Here is an 18,249-nt window from a genome sequence, read left to right as displayed (position 1 = left end):
GGTTTTCGACCCTCCGTGGGCCCGACTCCATCCTCGACGGCACTTGGGCGACAAGCACTTCTGCCGCCGAGAATGTGACCTCCCGTCCGCTGCGGCCCAGATTGGCGGTGTACGTCTTCCATTGACCGTCCGCTGACCTTCGAGGGACCAGCTTAATGAATATCCTGCTCAAAGTACTGTCCGGTACCTCGGTGGCACTTTGGGCGGCACTTGGGCGGGCGGAGGCCTTGCTGAAAATCAGCCTCGCCATGTAAATATGTTCATCCTTTCCAAAATTGCATGTTTAATGACTTCTCTAGAAGGCAAGTTCTTAAAACTGATTTGTGCTTTTATTGAGAAAGGAGATAGTGACAGCTTTCAGGCCGCGAGCAGCAACCTGCGAAGTGGCTGTCTGGTCATAGAACTGCAGATGGGCAACATACATTGGGTAAAATACTGTTCGATAAAGATCGGTTACTTTTCTAGTTTTTAATATGGTTGGTTCATATTTGTGGATGAAGGGAAAAAAATCAGAAAGCTTCTATGAGGGATGGATATTGGTACAGAACATTCCTTACTTTCCCTGCATCTTCGAGTAATATTGTGCCAATCTCTCCTCCATTGTTCAAGCAGTAACGATATAGGAAAAATAAAAGAAATACTGCCTGCAGTTATACTGATGATCATTCCTCAAGGGTTAATGAAGCAATGCCTGAGGCAAATACATTACTGCATTCAACGGAAGTTTTAGTGATCCACAACTGAGGGCTAACTTCAATGGGATTTACTATTCAAGCTGTCATTTCAGCATAGCAACCCACTCCAGAAGAGTTTCAGCTATTCTCAGAGGACAGCATGACAGTGAACCTTATGTTTGTAATGAACGCACCTGATGAGTATGCTCACAGATTTGTAGAACTGTTGATCTCTCCATCCACCCACCTCGCATCCCCCCCCCCCCTGCCCCAGTTAGGGGGGCAGTTGTATAATTTGCCTCTCGGTGCCGAAAAAAAAACACACAAAAAAAGGGCACTTGAAAAATGTTTGGAGTGTCCTTCCCCCTTTAATGAGAGGGGCACTTGATTTATTTGTTTACAACCAAAAAGAGTTGTCGAGCTGTTGACCCCCGGAAACAGAATTTTAATTTAATTTGGTAAAGTTCTCAGTTGATTTGGAAATTTGTGGGTTCTAGTGCCCTTACTAAAAGAGGGTACTTGATTTAAAAGTTCTATCTAAAATAGTTGTAGAGCTGTTAAGTTGGGAGTGTCTTAGCCAGTCATGTGATGTTCACAAGACTCAATAAAATCCCAGCAAATTGGATTCGGGGGATCCACGATGAGGCAGGTAGTTGTGAGCCGAGTGGATGAACAGGTAATGTGTAGTGTGATAAACCTTTAGCTAATAAACCAACTAGTTCTCAATAGCAATGTTTTGCTATGAATTCTTAAGCTAGGAACTCGTGAAGCAAATACATTACAATGTTAGTTGATGGGTTCTTCATAGGGAAAAAGCAAATCATCTATAATAGAGAACCTATTACTGGCCAATTATGTTATGAACTGATATCTGCTTTAGAAATCTGCCTCAAACCCTCCCCCTTCCCAAGACTATGTTGTCTCCAAAATGGGAGAAATATGGCAGTAGATGGAGGTAATGTGAACCCTTAAATCATGAAGTGATGGGAGCAGAATATAGTTCAAGTGCCTAGTCGGGTTTCGGCGGGAGAACAAGTTTGTCATTCTCACCCAGAATGTCTGGGGACGGAAGGGGAAAGTGTCACAGGAGGGGACCCCTAACGGCACTGCACTGTCAGATCAACACTGATAATATCTGAGGAGACATTCGTGGGCTAGGCCAAACTTCCCCCTAGTGAGGGGACAAAGTGACTGGAGAGAAAGTTAACCCCCAAAAAAGTAAGAGATATACAAACAAAATTATAAGGCAGTTTTATATGAAAATTAAATGTCCAATTTCAGAAAGCTTCTATTTTGGAGGAACAGGATTTTTTGTTGTCAGTTATTATCCACATCTCACCAACCCTCTTGACAGCTCTAATGACAGATTACATCTCTCAACCCACTCAATGCATTGACATGCTAGGTAATTGCTTCATAACGAGCATCTTCCACAAAGGCTTTCAGGCACAGGATACCTTGTAATGCATGTGTAAAAATCATCATACCGAATTTGACTTGAAGAGCTCGTGCCTTGGGAATTCATGAATTCTTCAGCACTTGTCATTATGTAACTAAGAAATAAGAGCTAATTGGTGCAGTGTTTCAGCCTACACTAAGTCACATCTAAGCTCAAAAATAGTCCTTTTGATAATGTATGCATACTGCGGTGTTATTTCATATAATTTATAGTAAATAATACTACTATCCTATTCAACTAATCAAATGCACATAAAATTATAAAGAAGCAAGTAATACCTTGTATTTTCAAAACCGTTTTTTTGCTCATTATCTCCTGAAGGTGCGGACTCTTGCTGGGTTACATTTCAACTTGTACTTGCAGCCTCGCAGTACATCATCCAAGTAGCCATTCTTTATATGTGAGCCAACCCAGTGAATGGTGATGGGTTGTTCAACCATGAAAGGCATGTAGCTGAGCTTCATCCTATCTTGACTCATGCACCTTTTCAGGAGGGATCAGTGGATAAGCAATCAGGAGCAGAAACTCTGCCTCATTTCTCCCCTCCCTAGCACAAGGTTACAGAACCAATGGTTGCAAGCCCACTGCTGTGTCAGCTAAGATCACCAGAATTATCGGGCTCAAAATTGGTCCTCCCATTTTTTTCGGCGCACTCACCAGAGATGTGGCGACTTTGTAGGCTGAAAACAGTGTCGAAAAGATGTCTCCGGATTCTGGCCGCTCTGTGGCCTCTCCCATAGCTTGGCGCGGTGTGGTCTGTCAATTGGGGGCGGAGCTAGGACCCTGCATGAAAAACAGTGCCTGCAGCTCAATGCATGCGCACTGGGGGTTTCGCGCATGTGCAGTAGCTCCTGCCCCCAGCCGTGCTGCAGCAGGGGATCCGATGTGTCCCGCCCCTATCCCAGGCCGAGTAGCCTCATGAAGCACACTGGGCTGCTGGAATAGTCAGAGAATGAGAGGGTCAGATCGCTGGAATAGTCAGAGACTGAGTCAGCGTGTGAGTCAGTCAGAGAGAGAGAGAGAGAGAGTCAGTCAATGAAATACCCAGTAGAAGTAGAGGATCTACATCTCCTTTGGCAGTTTATCTTGGAAGTCATTTTCTGCTCGCTGGCCTGTGCTCTCCCCGCCGTCCTGCACCTATCCCCGGCTGAGTGGCCTCCCGCACCGGCCAACCCACTGACTTCCCGGGTCGAGTTTTGATAGGAAGGTAGGACTTAGTTCAATTTTTTTATTTCTTCTTGAATGTTTTTATACTTCTTGAATGTTGTTGTGCTTTGCACGGTCCTCTCCACTTCCCTTCTTGCCCCTATCTCTGGCCGAATGGTCTCAGATGTATCTACCTATGCTGATTTCTTAACTCTCCGCAAGGGTTTTCTGTGCGGCCATAAGTGGCCACATACACTGGCCTAAGTTAGTTTGGAGCAACTATTAGCTGTCCAAAGTGGCCTAAATGGCCAAAACGGGTGGGTAACGCCCCCTTTTGGAAAAAAAAAGGAAACTTAAAAAAAATCCTATATAACTCACTTACACTGACGCAAATGGAATGTGCATAATGGGGATTTTTAAGATACCCTAGAAAAATCAATCCTGGCCAATTTTGAGCCCATAGTTCTGGCTTTTAAGCACCTTTTTTTTTTAATGGCTGTACATTCCTTGCAAGCAAGCCATGCCCCTTGTGATCTAGAAAATATGCTTTAGACTACTTAACCCAGGGTTAATAATAACTCTACTTTGTAGTTCTAGAATTCTTTCTGCTTCTAATCATGCCACTTCTTAACTGGCTCTGACCTTGCGCTCAAAAGTACTGCCTTCTTCTGTAGGTAGTTTAATTTAAATGTTAAAGCATGAATATTTTACGAATGGCATTTATTCCAGTTTAGTAACCACCAATTGTTAGTGTGGCATTTTACCTCTGTTTCTATTTCAATGGTTGTACTGGTCTTCCCACAAATAAGCCGTACTCCACCAGCTGCAAGAGTATTCATCCTGGAGTTAGCAATGAGCCTGCTTTGTCGAAACATGGCACTGGTTGCTTTTTTGGGATCTTGCTATGTGCAAAATGGTTTCTGTATTTTCTTACATAACAATCACTACACTTCAAAGTAATTCACTGCAGGTGAATCATTAGGGATGTTTCTGACCGGCTTTATTAGGCGTTATATGAATTGAAGTCTTTCAAGTATTGTGGCCACAGTAAACAGCTACATCAATGACTAATTCCAAAACTTGACTGCAAATCGATCTCTGAGATCTTGTCAACAGTTACAAAAAGAATGGAGTAATTAATACTATTGATCATTGTGGACATGACAATGGGACTGGCAAATTACACTGTAAAAACAAGAAGTGAAACTACTTGTACCAAATGACACCAGGTGCCTGTCTACACCTTACCTACCATTAAGCAAAGAGATACCCAAACAAGTGACGTTGTTGACCATTACGTGGGACTGGCTTGCTACCATTTAGCCTAGTGCATTCACTATTTATTTATGGAGGGCGTAAACCCAAATGGATCCCTGCACAAAGGCCACTCTCGAATGCTACAACACGCTACACCATGGTGTGATGACATCTGGATCTGTGCCTGTGATTCCCCACACAAGGGGCTCCTGGTTTCAACTATGGCTAGTTTCCATGGGAAAGGAAGAGAACATTAAATTGCAAGGGCAATAGTTCTACTTCAGTAGGACCCTTTTCCTTGCAATATGGAAGTTGGGACAATATTGCCTCCTGATAACAATCCCTTAACAGTTTTACTGGAAAGCAAGTAAAGGAGAGCAGACAGCACTAGTTGCAGCTTGGTCCACATCCTACAGTGAGGAAAGTCACCCTAGAGTCACGGACAAAAGGGAGGTGGAACAAAAGTATGTAATTAATACTACTTGTTTGTAAAACAAGGCACTTGTAACAAGTGATCACAATCAGTCTCTAAACTGATTTGTCAGACACGGACCACAACATGAGTTCTAATTGAAATACTGTACTTATTTCTGCTCCAGCACCCACTCTGCAAAGATGTGATAGCCTTACATTTAACGCTCTTGGGTTTGGGGGAAGGAAATCAGATTGTCTGTATTGTTGTTTCTCCCCAAAAAAGCTACCAAGAATAGTAGGGAACTAAGTGAGAGGAATTTAAAGTAATAAAGTGAGAGGAAACCCTATTAAAAATGAGTTTAGTTGTCTGTACAGCAATGCACACAGTGGGCTAGATTTTCCCCAAGCAGTTTTGTCGGCGCACTGACCTCAAGCGCACTGAGTTTGCGCACTGGAAATGGCGCCGGCAAAAACTCGCTGCTGCTGCGTACAGTCCCCAGAGTCCTGGCATGGCGTGGAGGCTGGGGGGGGGGGGGCGGAGCAACAGGCCAGCACACAAAGCACTGCCGGAGGAGGAGAGTTTTGGGTGAGTGGGGGCAAAGAAAGAGATCAGACTTCTAGACCCAGGAGCTGTGATTCCTCTGGTCACGCGGCGCCCCGGCCCAGCAGCTGTGACTTCTCCGGTGCACGTCTTCCCACCCCTATCCCAGGCCGAATGGCCTCACGCACAGGCCAGCCCACTGCCTTTCCCGGGCAGACTTTAAAGATAAGGTAGGATTTACTTTTTTTGATTGTATTTTATTGGTTTGAGCTTTTCCTTAATGTTTTCTGCTTGGTTGTTGAGGTCCTCTCCAGTTCTCTTCCCTAATGTCTGCTGAATGTGCGCTGCTTTTTCTTAACTGCCCGCAAGGTTTTTCAGAGTTGGCCACATACGCTGACCTAAGTGGATTTGGAGTACGTTTTTGCTGGACAAAGTGGCATAAATGACCAAAACTGGTGTAAGTGTCTGGGAACGCCTTTTGGGGAAAAAAAAAACTGACCTAAAAAAAATCATAACTAACTGACTTACTCTGGAGCAAATTTTGGGGGGGAAATGGCATTTTCTAACTTATACCAGAAAAAACAACTTACTCCAAAAAAAATTGATGCAAGTCATGGCCAATGTTGAGCCCAGAGTCCGTAATAAAACAGGGGAACTGGAGCTTACTGAGACATGGCTACAAAAAAATCAGGTCTGAGAATTAAACATTGCAGGGTTTAACATATATTTAGAAAAGAAGAGAGGGAAAAAGGAGGGGTGGGGTAGCTGTACTTATTAGGGATAACAAAATGGCTGTAGAAAAAGGGATGCAGCTATCAGCAAGACAGAAATAGAACCCATATGGATAGAGATAAAAGATAATAAATGAGCAATCACATTAATAGGAATAGTCCACAGACCACCTAATAGTAGCAGGGAGGTGGAGGAAGGAATATGCACACAAATGAGTAAAAAACATACAATAATCATCATCGAGGATTTCAGCTACCCCGATATTAATTGGACAGAAGAGGTAGGTAAAGGGGATAAGGGAAAGGAGTTCCTATAATGTGTACAGGACTCCTTTCTAACCCAAGATGTAAAAAGCCCACCACGGGAGGATTCGCTATTGGATCTGGTAACGGGAAATGAACCAGAGCACTAAGAGAAGTAAAAGTTGGGGAATATCGAGGCAATAGTAACCATAATGTAATACGCGTTAAGATGATAATAGAAAAAGATACAAGTATGACGAAAAACAGGTTAATAGATTGGAGAAAAGCTGATTTTGAGGGGCTGAGAATAGAACTTGGGAAAATAAAATGGGCAACAATATTGGAAAACAACGATGTAGAACAACAATGGGAAACATTTAAAACAGTGTTCAACCGAGTGCAGGAACAATGTATTCCACTAAAAGGAAACAACAAACTAAACACTAATGAGACTCCATGGATGAATAAAGATATAAGGGAACAATTGAGGGTAAGGAAAGAGGCATACATTTAAGCACATAGACAGTAGAGGAGAGCATGGAAGAGAGAATACAAAGGGATTAGGAGAGGTAAAAAAAACAATTAGGAAGGCAAAGAGGAACTATGAAATTAAATTATCAAGGAACATAAATCAAAATAGTGAAATATTTTACAGGCATATCAATTTAAAAAAAAAAGGTTGGGATGAGAATAGGGCCATTAAGAGATAGACCGGATAATACCACAGGTAACGATAGGGAAATGGCAGAAATATTAAATCATTATTTCGCTTCAGTAGTTACCAGGGAGACACAATAGCTGGACATTGTAATATATGTAAACTTGTATTTACTCTACAGCCACCAGAGGGCTCATCCCCTGGAGTCCCAAGAGATCACTTGGGAGCACAGGTATTTAAGGAGGCTTCACAGGCTGGAGAGGCACTCTGGAGACCTGCAATAAAAGACTAAGGTCACACTTTACTTTGAGCTCTCAGTATTTAGTCTGACTCTTTCTCCATACACAACAACTGGCGACGAGATACAGATAGTGAACCCAAAGATGCAGAGAACAGTGGGCATCCTGGAGAAATTATCGGAGGGAGATGATTGGGAAACTTTTGTGGAGTGACTCGACCATTACTTCGTGGCCAACGAGCTAGATGGGGAAGAGAGCACTGCCAAACGAAAGGCGATCCTCCTCACCGTCTGTGGGCCTCATGAAGAATCTGCTCACTCCACCAGCGAAAGCCACGGAGAAATCGTACGACGATTTGTGCACACTGGTCCGAACTCAAAAGGAAAGTGTTCTGATGGCGAGGTACCGGTTCTACACCTACAAAACGTCTGAAGGTCAGGAAGTGGCGAGTTATGTTGCCGAGCTAAGACGCCTTGCAGGATATTGTGAATTTGAAGGACATTTGGAGCACATGCTCAGATGTTTTCGTACTTAGCAATGGCCATGAAGCCATACTTCGCAAACTTTTGACTGTAGAGACCCCAACCTTGAGTAAGGCCATAGCGATAGCCCAGCCGTTCATTGCCACCAGTGACAATATGAAGCAAATCTCTCAGCACACAAGTGCTGCCACAAGTACTGTGAACAAAGTAGTGATGTTTTCGTAACGTAAAGTACAGGGCAAGTCACACATACCTGCAGCTACACGTCTGCAGATGTCTGAGTCCACCATAAAGGGTGATGAATGCAAGGCCATTAACACTTTGTTGGCGCTGCAGGGGTGATCATCGTTTCCATTCATGCCAATTCAAAGAGTACGTTTGCAAGGGCTGTGGAATAATGGGACACTTCCAACGAGTGTGCAGGCGAGCTGCAAAGCTGTTAAATCTGCAAACCACCATGTTACAGAGGAGGACAAATCCACGGAGGATCACGACGGACCAGAGCCTCAGATCGAGGAGGCAGAGGTACATGGGATGCACACATTCACCACAAATTGTCCCCTGGTAATGCTGAATGTTGAACTAAATGGACTCCCGGTGTCTATGGAGCTGGACACGGGCGCGAGCCAGTCCATCATGGGCAAAAAGACTTTCGAAAGGTTGTGATGCAACAAGGCCTCAAGGCCAGTCTTGACTCCAGTTCGCACGAAACTAAAAACTTACACGAAAGAACTGATTACTGTAATCGGCAGTGCTATCGTAAAGGTCTCCTACGATGGAGCGGTGCACAAGCTACCACTCTGGGTGGTACCGGGCGATGGTCCCACGCTGCTCGGCAGGAGCTGGCTGGGAAAGATACGCTGGAACTGGGACGACGTCCGAGCGCTATCGCCCGCTGACAACATTTCGTGTGCCCAGGTCTTAAACAAATTTCCTTCGCTGTTCGAACCAGGCATCGGAAAATTCCAAGGAGCAAAAGTGAAGCATCCACCTAATTCCAGGGGCGCGACTCATCCATCACAAAACGAAAGCAGTACCGTACATGATGAGAGGGTAGAGATCGAGCTAGACCGGTTGCAACGAGAGGGCATCATTTCACCGATTGAGTTCAGCGAGTGGGCCAGTCCTATTGTCTCCGTCCTCAAGGGAGATGGCACCGTCACTTACTTTGTAATCGCCACAGATTCCATCAATCGTTTCTCCCTGCAGGACCAATACCCACTACCAAAAGCCGACGATCTTTTTGCAATGCTGGCGGGAAGAAAGACGTTATGAAGCTGGATTTGACTTCAGCCTACATGACACAGGAAATGGAGGAATCATCGAAGGCCCTCACCTGCATCAACACGCAAAAAGGTATTTTTGTTTATAACGGAGGCCCATTTGGAATCCGATCAGCGGCGGCGATATTCCAGAGAAACAGGGAAAGTTTACTGAAGTCAGTCCCGCACACCGTGGTCTTCCAGGACGACATCTTGGTCACAGGTCGGAACACAGTCAAGCACCTGCAGAACCTGGAAGAGGTTCTTAGTTGGCTCAGCCTGGCGCATGAAGTGGAGTTCTTGGGAAGGAGGATTGCGGTGGACGGCATCAGGCCCACCAATGCGAAGACTGAGACAATCGAGAACACACCGAGGCCACAGAAAACATGACGGAGCTGCGGTTGTTTCTGGGACTCTTTAACTACTTTGGTAACTTCTTACTGGATCTCAGCACACTGCTACAACCACTGCATGTCTTACTACGAAAAGGGGGCGAATGGGTGATGGACAAAAGCCAAGAAAATGACTGTAAAAGCGAGAAAATTGTTATGCTCAAACAAATTGCTTTTGTATGATCCATGTAAGCGTTTGGTACTAGCATGTGATGCGTCATCATATGGCGTTGGGTGTGTATTGCAACAAGCTCATGATTTTGGGAAACTGCAGCTGGTTGCTTATGCATCCAGGCGTCTATCTAAGGCTGAGACAGCCTATAGCATGATTGAAAAGGAAGCGCTAGCGTGTGTCTATGGGGTAAAGAAAATGCATCAATACCTGTTTGGGCTAAAATTCGAATTGGAAACTGACCATAAGCCACTTATATCCCTGTTTTCCGAGAGTAAAGGGATAAATACCAACGCGTCGGCCCGCATCCAGAGATGGGCGCTCACGTTGTCCGCATACAACTACACCATCCGCCACAGCCAGGCACACAAAACTACGCCGTTGCTCTCAGTAGGCTGCCATTGCCCATCACGGGGGTGGAAATGGCGCAGCCCGCAGATCTAGCCATGGTTATGGAAGCATTTGAGAGTGAGCAATCACCTGTCACTGCCCGGCAGATCAAAACCTGGACAAGCCAGGACCCCTCATTGTCTCTAGTCAAAAGCTGTGTGCTTCACAGGAGCTGGTCCAGTGTCCCAGTAGAAATGCAGGAAGAGATAAAGCAGTTCCAGCTGTGCAAACATGAAATGTCTATACAGGCAGACTGCTTTCTGTAGTGGTCCCCAACAAGGACAGAGACACCTTCATCAATGACCTCCACAGTACCCACCCAGACATTGGAATGATGAAAGCGATAGCCAGATAGAAACATAAAAAATAGGTGCAGGAGTAGGCCATTCGGCCCTTTGAGCCTGCACCACCATTCATTGAGTTCATGGCTGAACATGCAACTTCAGTACCCCATTCCTGCTTTCTCGCCATACCCCTTGATCCCCCTAGTAGTAAGGACTACATCCAACTCCTTTTTTGAATATATTTAGTGAATTGGCCTCAACAACTTCCGGTGGTAGAGAATTCCACAGGTTCACCACTCTCTGGGTGAAGAAGTTTCTCCTCATCTCGGTCCTAAATGGCTTACCCCTTATCCTTAGACTGTGACCCCTGGTTCTGGACTTCCCCAACATTGGGAACGTTCTTCCTGCATCTAACCTGTCTAAACCCGTCAGAATTTTAAAAGTTTCTGAGACCCCTCTCATTCTTCTGAACTCCAGTGAATACAAGCCCAGTTGATCCAGTCTTTCTTGATATGTCAGTCCCGCCATCCTGGGAATCAGTCTGGTGAACCTTCGCTGCACTCCCTCAATAGCAAGAACGTCCTTCCTCAAGTTAGGAGAGCAAAACTGCACACAATACTTTAGGTGTGGCCTCACCAGGGCCCTGTACAAAAGTAGTAACACCTCCCTGCCCCGTACTCAAATCCCCTCGCTATGAAGGCCAACATGCCATTTGCTTTTTTAGCCGCCTGCTGTACCTGCATGCCAACCTTCATGACTGATGTACCATGACACCCAGGTCTCGTTGCACCTCCCCTTTTCCTAATCTGTCACCATTCAGATAATAGTCTGTCTCTCTGTTTTTACCACCAAAGTGGATAACCTCACATTTATCCACATTATACTTCATCTGCCATGAATTTGCCCACTCACCTAACCTATCCAAGTCACTCTGCAGCCTCATAGCATCCTCCTCGCAGCTCACACTGCCACCCAACTTAGTGTCATCCGCAAATTTGGAGATACTACATTTAATCCCCTCGTCTAAATCATCATTAATGTACAATGTAAACAGCTGGGGCCCCAGCACAGAACCTTGCAGTACCCCACTAGTCACTGCCTGCCATTCTGAAAAGTACCCATTTACTCCTACTCTTTGCTTCCTGTCTGCCAACCAGTTCTCAATCCACTTCAGCACACTACCCCCAATCCCATGTGTTTTAACTTTGCACATTAATCTCTTGTCGAAAGCCTTCTGAAAGTCCAAATACACCACATCAACTGGTTCTCCCTTGTCCACTCTACTGGAAACATCCTCAAAAAATTCCAGAAGATTTGTCAAGCATGATTTCCCTTTCACAAATCCATTCTGACTTGGACCTATTGTGTCACCTCTTTCCAAATGCGCTGCTATGACCTCCTTAATAATTGATTCCATCATTTTACCCACTACTGATGTCAGGCTGACCGGTCTATAATTCCCTGTTTTCTCTCTTCCCTCCTTTTTTTTAAAAAAGTGGGCTTACATTGGCTACCCTCCACTCCATAGGAACTGATCCAGAGTCTATGGAATGTTGGAAAATGACTGTCAATGTATCTGGTATTTCCAAGGCCACCTCCACTCTGGGATGCAGACCATCAGGCCCTGGGGATTTATCGGCCTTCAATTCCATCAATTTCCCCAACACAATTTCCTGACTAATAAGGATTTCCCTCAGTTCCTCCTTCTTACTAGACCCTCTGACCCCTTTTATATCCGGAAGGTTGTTTGTGTCCTCCTTAGTGAATACCAAACCAAAATACTTGTTCAATTGGTCTGCCATTTCTTTGTTCCCAGTTATGACTTCCCCTGATTCTGACTGCAGGGGACCTACGTTTGTCTTTACTAACCTTTTTCTCTTTACATGTCTATAGAAGTTTTTACAGTCCATTTTAATGTTCCCTGCAAGCTTCCTCTCGTACTCTATTTTTCCTGCCCTAATCAAACCCTTTGCTGAGTTCTAAATTTCTCCCAGTCCCCGGGTTCACTGCTATTTCTGGCCAATTTGTATGCCACTTCCTTGGCTTTAATACTATCCCTGATTTCCCTTGATAGCCACGGTTGAGCCACCTTCCCTTTTATGCCAGACAGGGATGTACAATTGTTGTAGTTCATCCATGCGGTCTCTAAATGTCTGCCATTGCCCATCCACTGTCAACCCCTTAAGTATCATTCGCCAATCTATCCTAGCCAATTGACGCCTCATACCTTCAAAGTTACCCTTCTTTAAGTTCTGGACCATGGTCTCTGAATTAACTGTTTCATTCTCCATCCTAATGTAGAATTCCACCATATTATGGTCAGGCTTCCCTAAGGGGCCTCGCACAACGAGATTGCTAATTAATCCTCTCTCATTACACAACACCCAGTCTAAGATGGCCTCCCCCCTAGTTGGTTCCTCGACATATTGGTCTAGAAAACCATCCCTTATGCACTCCAGGAAATCCTCCTCCACCGTATTGTTTCCAGTTTGGTTAGCCCAATCTATATGCATATTAAAGTCACCCATGATAACTGCTGCACCTTTATTGCATGCACCCTTAATTTCCTGTTTGATGCCCTCCCCAACATCACTGCTACTGTTTTGGAGGTCTGTACACAACTCCCACTAGCGTGTTCTGCACTTTGGTATTCCGTAGCTCCATCCATACCGATTCCACATCATCCAAGCTAATGTCTTTCCTTACAATTGCATTAATTTCCTCTTTGACCAGCAATGCCACCCCTCCTCCTTTTCCTTTCTGTCTATCCTTCCTAAATGTTGAATACCCTTGGATGTTGAGTTCCCAGCCTTGGTCACCCTGGAGCCATGTCTCCGTGATGCCAACCACATCGTATCCATTAACTGCTATCTGCACAGTTAATTCGTCCACCTTATTCCGAATACTCCTCACATTGAGGCACAGAGCCTTGAGGCTTGCCTTTTTAACACACTTAGACCCTTTAGAATTTTGCTGCAAAGTGGCCCTTTTTGTTTTTTGCCTTGGGTTTCTCTGCCCTCCACTTTTACTCATCTCCTTTCTGTCTTTTGCTTCTGTCTCCATTTTGTTTCCTTCTGTCTCCCTGCATTGCTTCCCATTCCCCTGCCATATTAGTTTAACTCCTCCCCTGCAGCACTAGCAAACACTCCTCCTAGGACATTGGTTCCAGTCCTGCCTAGGTGCAGACCGTCCGGTTTGTACTGGTCCCACCTCCCCCAGAACCGGTTCCAATGCCCCAGGAATTTGAATCCCTCCCTGCTGCACCACTGTTCAAGCCACGTAATGAGGAGAGAGTGGGTAGATTGGGTCTATACTCTCTGGACTTTAGAAAAATGAGAGGTGATGTCATTGAAACATATAAGATTCTGAGGGGGATTTATATGGTAGATGCTGAGAGGTTGATTCCCCTGGCTGGAGAATCTAGAACGAGGGGGAACAGTCTCAGGATAAGGGGTCGACCATTTAAGACTAAGATGAGGAGGAATTTCTTCAAGGCTGAGTTAGATAGATTTTTGAACTCTAAATTAAGGGATATGGGGTTTGGGCAGGAAAGTGGAGTTGAGGTTGAAGATCAGCCATGATCTTATTGAATGGTGGAGAAGGCGCGAAGGGCTGTATGGCCTACCCATGCTCCTATTTCTTATGTTCTTACCTTTACTGACAAAAGCGGGAAAAAACGGAAAACACTAGCTGCTTTTACACTGGAACTCTGCAGTTCGGACTTTAGGAGATGGGTGTTTGTCAGCCTGCTCCCGTTAGCAGTGCTAAATCCCTTGCCCCATTGGCAGAATGATGAACAAAAAATGAGCAATAGCAGTGCACTGGAAGTGTGGCACATGGGCCAAAGCAGTACAACATAAAAGGAAAGGGAAAAATAAATAAATACTTATCACAACACTCCAACTTGAAAATAATCAACAGAATGCAGAACAGATTGTGGACAACATATCCTACATCATTATCAGACAGCAGTCATGGAAAAAAAAATGACAGAGTTCAATCATTTTCCAATACAAACAAGTCATCCACACACATTTTCATGGATGTAAATAACAGATTTAGTCAACAAATTGGAGATTTTCACCATATTAACGTTATGAACCAACCCAGAATATCAAGAGACTTAGACTGAGATCTCACTGAAACATAATTCAATTTCCCTCTACCAATCCCCACTCATGTAGAACAAAATTTACAGAAATTATTACATTTTACACTTTACAAGAGCATGGAAGGCAATTTTGGGTAATGAAGGATAAGGAAGGATGTTTTCATTAAATTTTTAAGTCATGAAATTTATAGACCTCTTCACCAAACTACTATGAGAAAATGATATACCAGCTGACTAGAGCCACTGGAAACTGTAGATGTATGTGGAATTTACACTGTAGGAGATGAGTGAAGCTAGCAGGAATCATCCCAGTAGTATTGTTGCACTGTGGATAAGTTCTGCAGGCAATTTATACAACTTGTGGCCACATAAATCTACATTTTACAGCAATGAAAATTTTTTTACTGCAATATACCATCTGCACTATTCAACACCGACCTCCTCCCGATCCGTGTCTCAATAACAAGGAACCATAGTGCACCATGGATTTGACTGTCAGTCTATAACAATTTGTTTATTTCCAAGTCCATACCTATCCCCTAACCATCAGCTTGGTACAGTAGTTAACACTCTTCTTCGAGTTTGAACGTTCTGTGATTCAACTCCTCAAATTTCCTTTAACACCAACAAAAGGTGCAATGTCAAGGACACATATCACGTCCATGTTCTCCTCCAAGTCACACGCCATCCTAACATGGACGTACATCACCATTCCTTCATTGTCACCAGGTCATAATCCTGGAATACTAACCTAACACCATCATGAGAGTACCATCAGCACAAGGACTGCAGCAGTTTAAGGAGAAGGCCCACCGCTCTCTTCTCAAGGCAACTAGGGATGGGCAATAACTGCGGTCTTGCTAGCGTCACCCACATACTTAGAACAATTTTTTTTAAAGTTCCACTCCAGAACTTATACATATATTCAATGTAGTACCAAACGAGTGCTGCATTGTTGGAAGTCCTGTTCTCCAAATACTCCGGATAAGAAGTTAAACCGAGGCTCCGTCTGTCTATTCTATTGTTTCATGTGGAGCTTAAAGATCCCATGGCACTTATCTAAGAAAAGTAGAGAGTTCGTTCGGTATCCTGACCAACATTCTCCTTCAACCAGTATCACCAAAATCAGATTAAACAGAATCATCTCACTGCTTTTTATGGGATCATGCTATACACAGCACGGTTGTCATGTTACCTCCTTAACAACAGTAATTCATCGTATGTGAAGAACTTTTGAGATGTTTACAAGAGACTTGATAACCCATGGTATAAATGCAAATCTTTTTTTCCAGGCAGGTATTTATCCAGCTTCTTTTAGAAGGAGTTATTCAATTAGCCTCAATTGATTTTGCTGCGATTCGGGTCTAAGTTATTTCTAACTGCAAGTCTCATTTGTTGCTCCTTAGTTTTAACCCTGGGTCCTCTAGTTCTGTGCTCATAGTTTTATTGAAACATCCTGCTTACATCTACATTTTCAGTCCTCTTTGCATTTTAAAGACCTGGATCTGTCTTGCTTGAATTTAGATTTCGCCAACAAGTTCAGCTTTGAGAGTCTCTTCTCATAACTTACAAGCCCTAAATTCCAGAATTATCTGAATCCTTTCCAATGTCCCTTTTGATAGGGTGTCCAGTACTGCACACAATATTCCAATATGGCCTCTCCAATAATCTGAATTTAACTTAAATGCTCTTTGGATGTGTTGTATTTGCTGCACCTTCATAGAATCTTATGAAACTCTCATCCATGTCTTTGTTACCTCTAGACCTATTGCGCATCCCCAATTTCAATCATCCACCATTTAGCTGCCATGTTCTGGAATTCCTACCCTAAACCTCTCCGCCTCATAACCCCCTTTAAGATGCTCCTTAAAATCTACCTCTTTGACCAAGCTTTTGGTCATCTGTCCTAATATCTCCTTATGTGGTTCGGTGTCAGAAGCGCTTCTCTGAAGTCCCACTCCCCTGCCTTGCAATTTTCTCTCCTTCAACTATTTCTCCAATTCTCTTTGAAAGTCACTACTGAATTCTGAAGTCACACTGCTTCTACCACCCTTTAAGGCAACGCTTTCCAGATCATAATAACTTGCTGCCTAAATGTTTTTCTCCTCAACTCACATCTGATCTTTTTCCAATTAGCTTACAACAATAACAATTTTCATTTAAATAACACCTTTAACATATAAAACGCCTCACGGCGCTTCCCAGGAGTGTTATTAAACAAAATATGACACTGAGCCACATAAGGGAAGGGAGGTGTAATGTATTTGTTTCATGGGTTCTTTGCTTAAAAATTCACAGCAACATATTGCTCTTAAGATCTAGTTGGTTTATTAACAAAGGTTTAACAATTACATTACACATTACCTGTTCATCCACTAGACTCACAACTGCATACCTCACCATGGATGACCCAAACCCAATTGACTGGGGTTTTATTGAGTCTTGTGAACATCACATGACTGGCTAGGCCACTCACAATGCAACAGTCCACAAACCTGTGAGCATACACACAGGGGCATAGATTACAGGAGGGAATTCCAGAGCTTAGGGCCTCAGCAGCTGACCATATCGTTGCCAGCGGTTTAGTGATTAAGAAAGGGGATGTGCAAGAGGCCAGAATTGGAAGCAGGCAGATCTCTCTGAGGATTGTAGGACTAGAGGAGGTTACAAAGATAGAGAGGGATAAGGCCTTGGAAGGATTTGAAAACAAGAGAATTTAAAAATCTAGGCAATGCTTAACAGGGGTGATAGGTGAACAGAACTTGGTGCAAGTTAGGATACGGGCAGCAGAGTTTTGGATGAGCTTAAGTTTATGGAGGATGGCAGATGGGAGGATGGCCAACAGTGCATTGGAATACTCAAGTCTAGAGGTAACAAATGTATGGATGAGGGTTTCAGCAGCAGATAAACAGAGACATGCGATGTAATGTAGGTGGAAATAGGTGGTCTTAGTGATGGCATGGATATGGTCGGAAGCTCATCTCAGGGTCAAATATGACACTAAGTTTGCGAACAGTCTGGTTCAGCTTTAGATAGTTGTCAGGGAGAAGGATGGAGTCGGAGACAGAGACCTAGATAAAGAGTCTCAATGGGCGATAAACGTTGGAAAGGACACAGACCTCTGAAGACATGTGATCGGCAGAGAGGGGGTAGGGAAAACCAACTCCAAAGGTACCCTCCTCCTGATGAAATGCTTAGAACATAACCAGTCTTGTCATAACCAACACCTTGTTTCATCAGAGGGATAAGTACAACATAGCAACACCCTCGCTTCAAGCACTGGTATCTGCTAGACTACGTCATTGTCTGAGCGAGGGACTGCAAGGTTGTTCACATCACCCACACTATGACAGGAGCTGATGACTGCTGGGCTGACCATCGCCTAAACTGCTCTGTTATTTCCATCAATGTAGCCCCAAAACAGCGGCGGCAACAGAAACGCTGCCACAGGAAAATTAATGCTGGAACACTCAAAGACCCTGCTAAGGAAATCCTATTCAGCTAGTGCCTCACAACCAACCTGAGGACTTCCAGTGAACTGGAGACGCAGAGTGTCCACAGCACCTGGTTTCACCTCAAGGCCTCCATAATTAGCACCTGTGATGAGACGCTTGGTCACTCCACCAAGAAACATCAAGACTGGTTTGATGAGAATGACCAGGAGATCCAGGAGCTAATAAGCAGCAAATGCAAGACATTCTTAAACTGGAAACAGCATCACAGCTTGAGAGCAAGAAAGCAGCTCTGTAGATGTCTGAAGGCACAGGTCCAGCATAAAACTCGCGACTTAAAGA

At 44.1% G+C, this 18,249-nt stretch overlaps 1 protein-coding gene across 10 annotated transcripts in view; it reads right to left on the bottom strand.

Moving 5' to 3' along the window:
* Positions 1–18,249, bottom strand: part of dock3 (dedicator of cytokinesis 3) — a 1,878,236-nt gene that overhangs the window by 600,639 nt on the left and 1,259,348 nt on the right. The gene's annotated exons all lie outside the window — the stretch shown is intronic.

Source organism: Pristiophorus japonicus, chromosome 12 (assembly GCF_044704955.1).
Source record: "Pristiophorus japonicus isolate sPriJap1 chromosome 12, sPriJap1.hap1, whole genome shotgun sequence".
NCBI lineage: Eukaryota > Metazoa > Chordata > Chondrichthyes > Pristiophoridae > Pristiophorus > Pristiophorus japonicus.
Note: the sequence above shows the minus strand (reverse complement) of the source record. Positions and strands in the feature narration are given on the sequence as shown.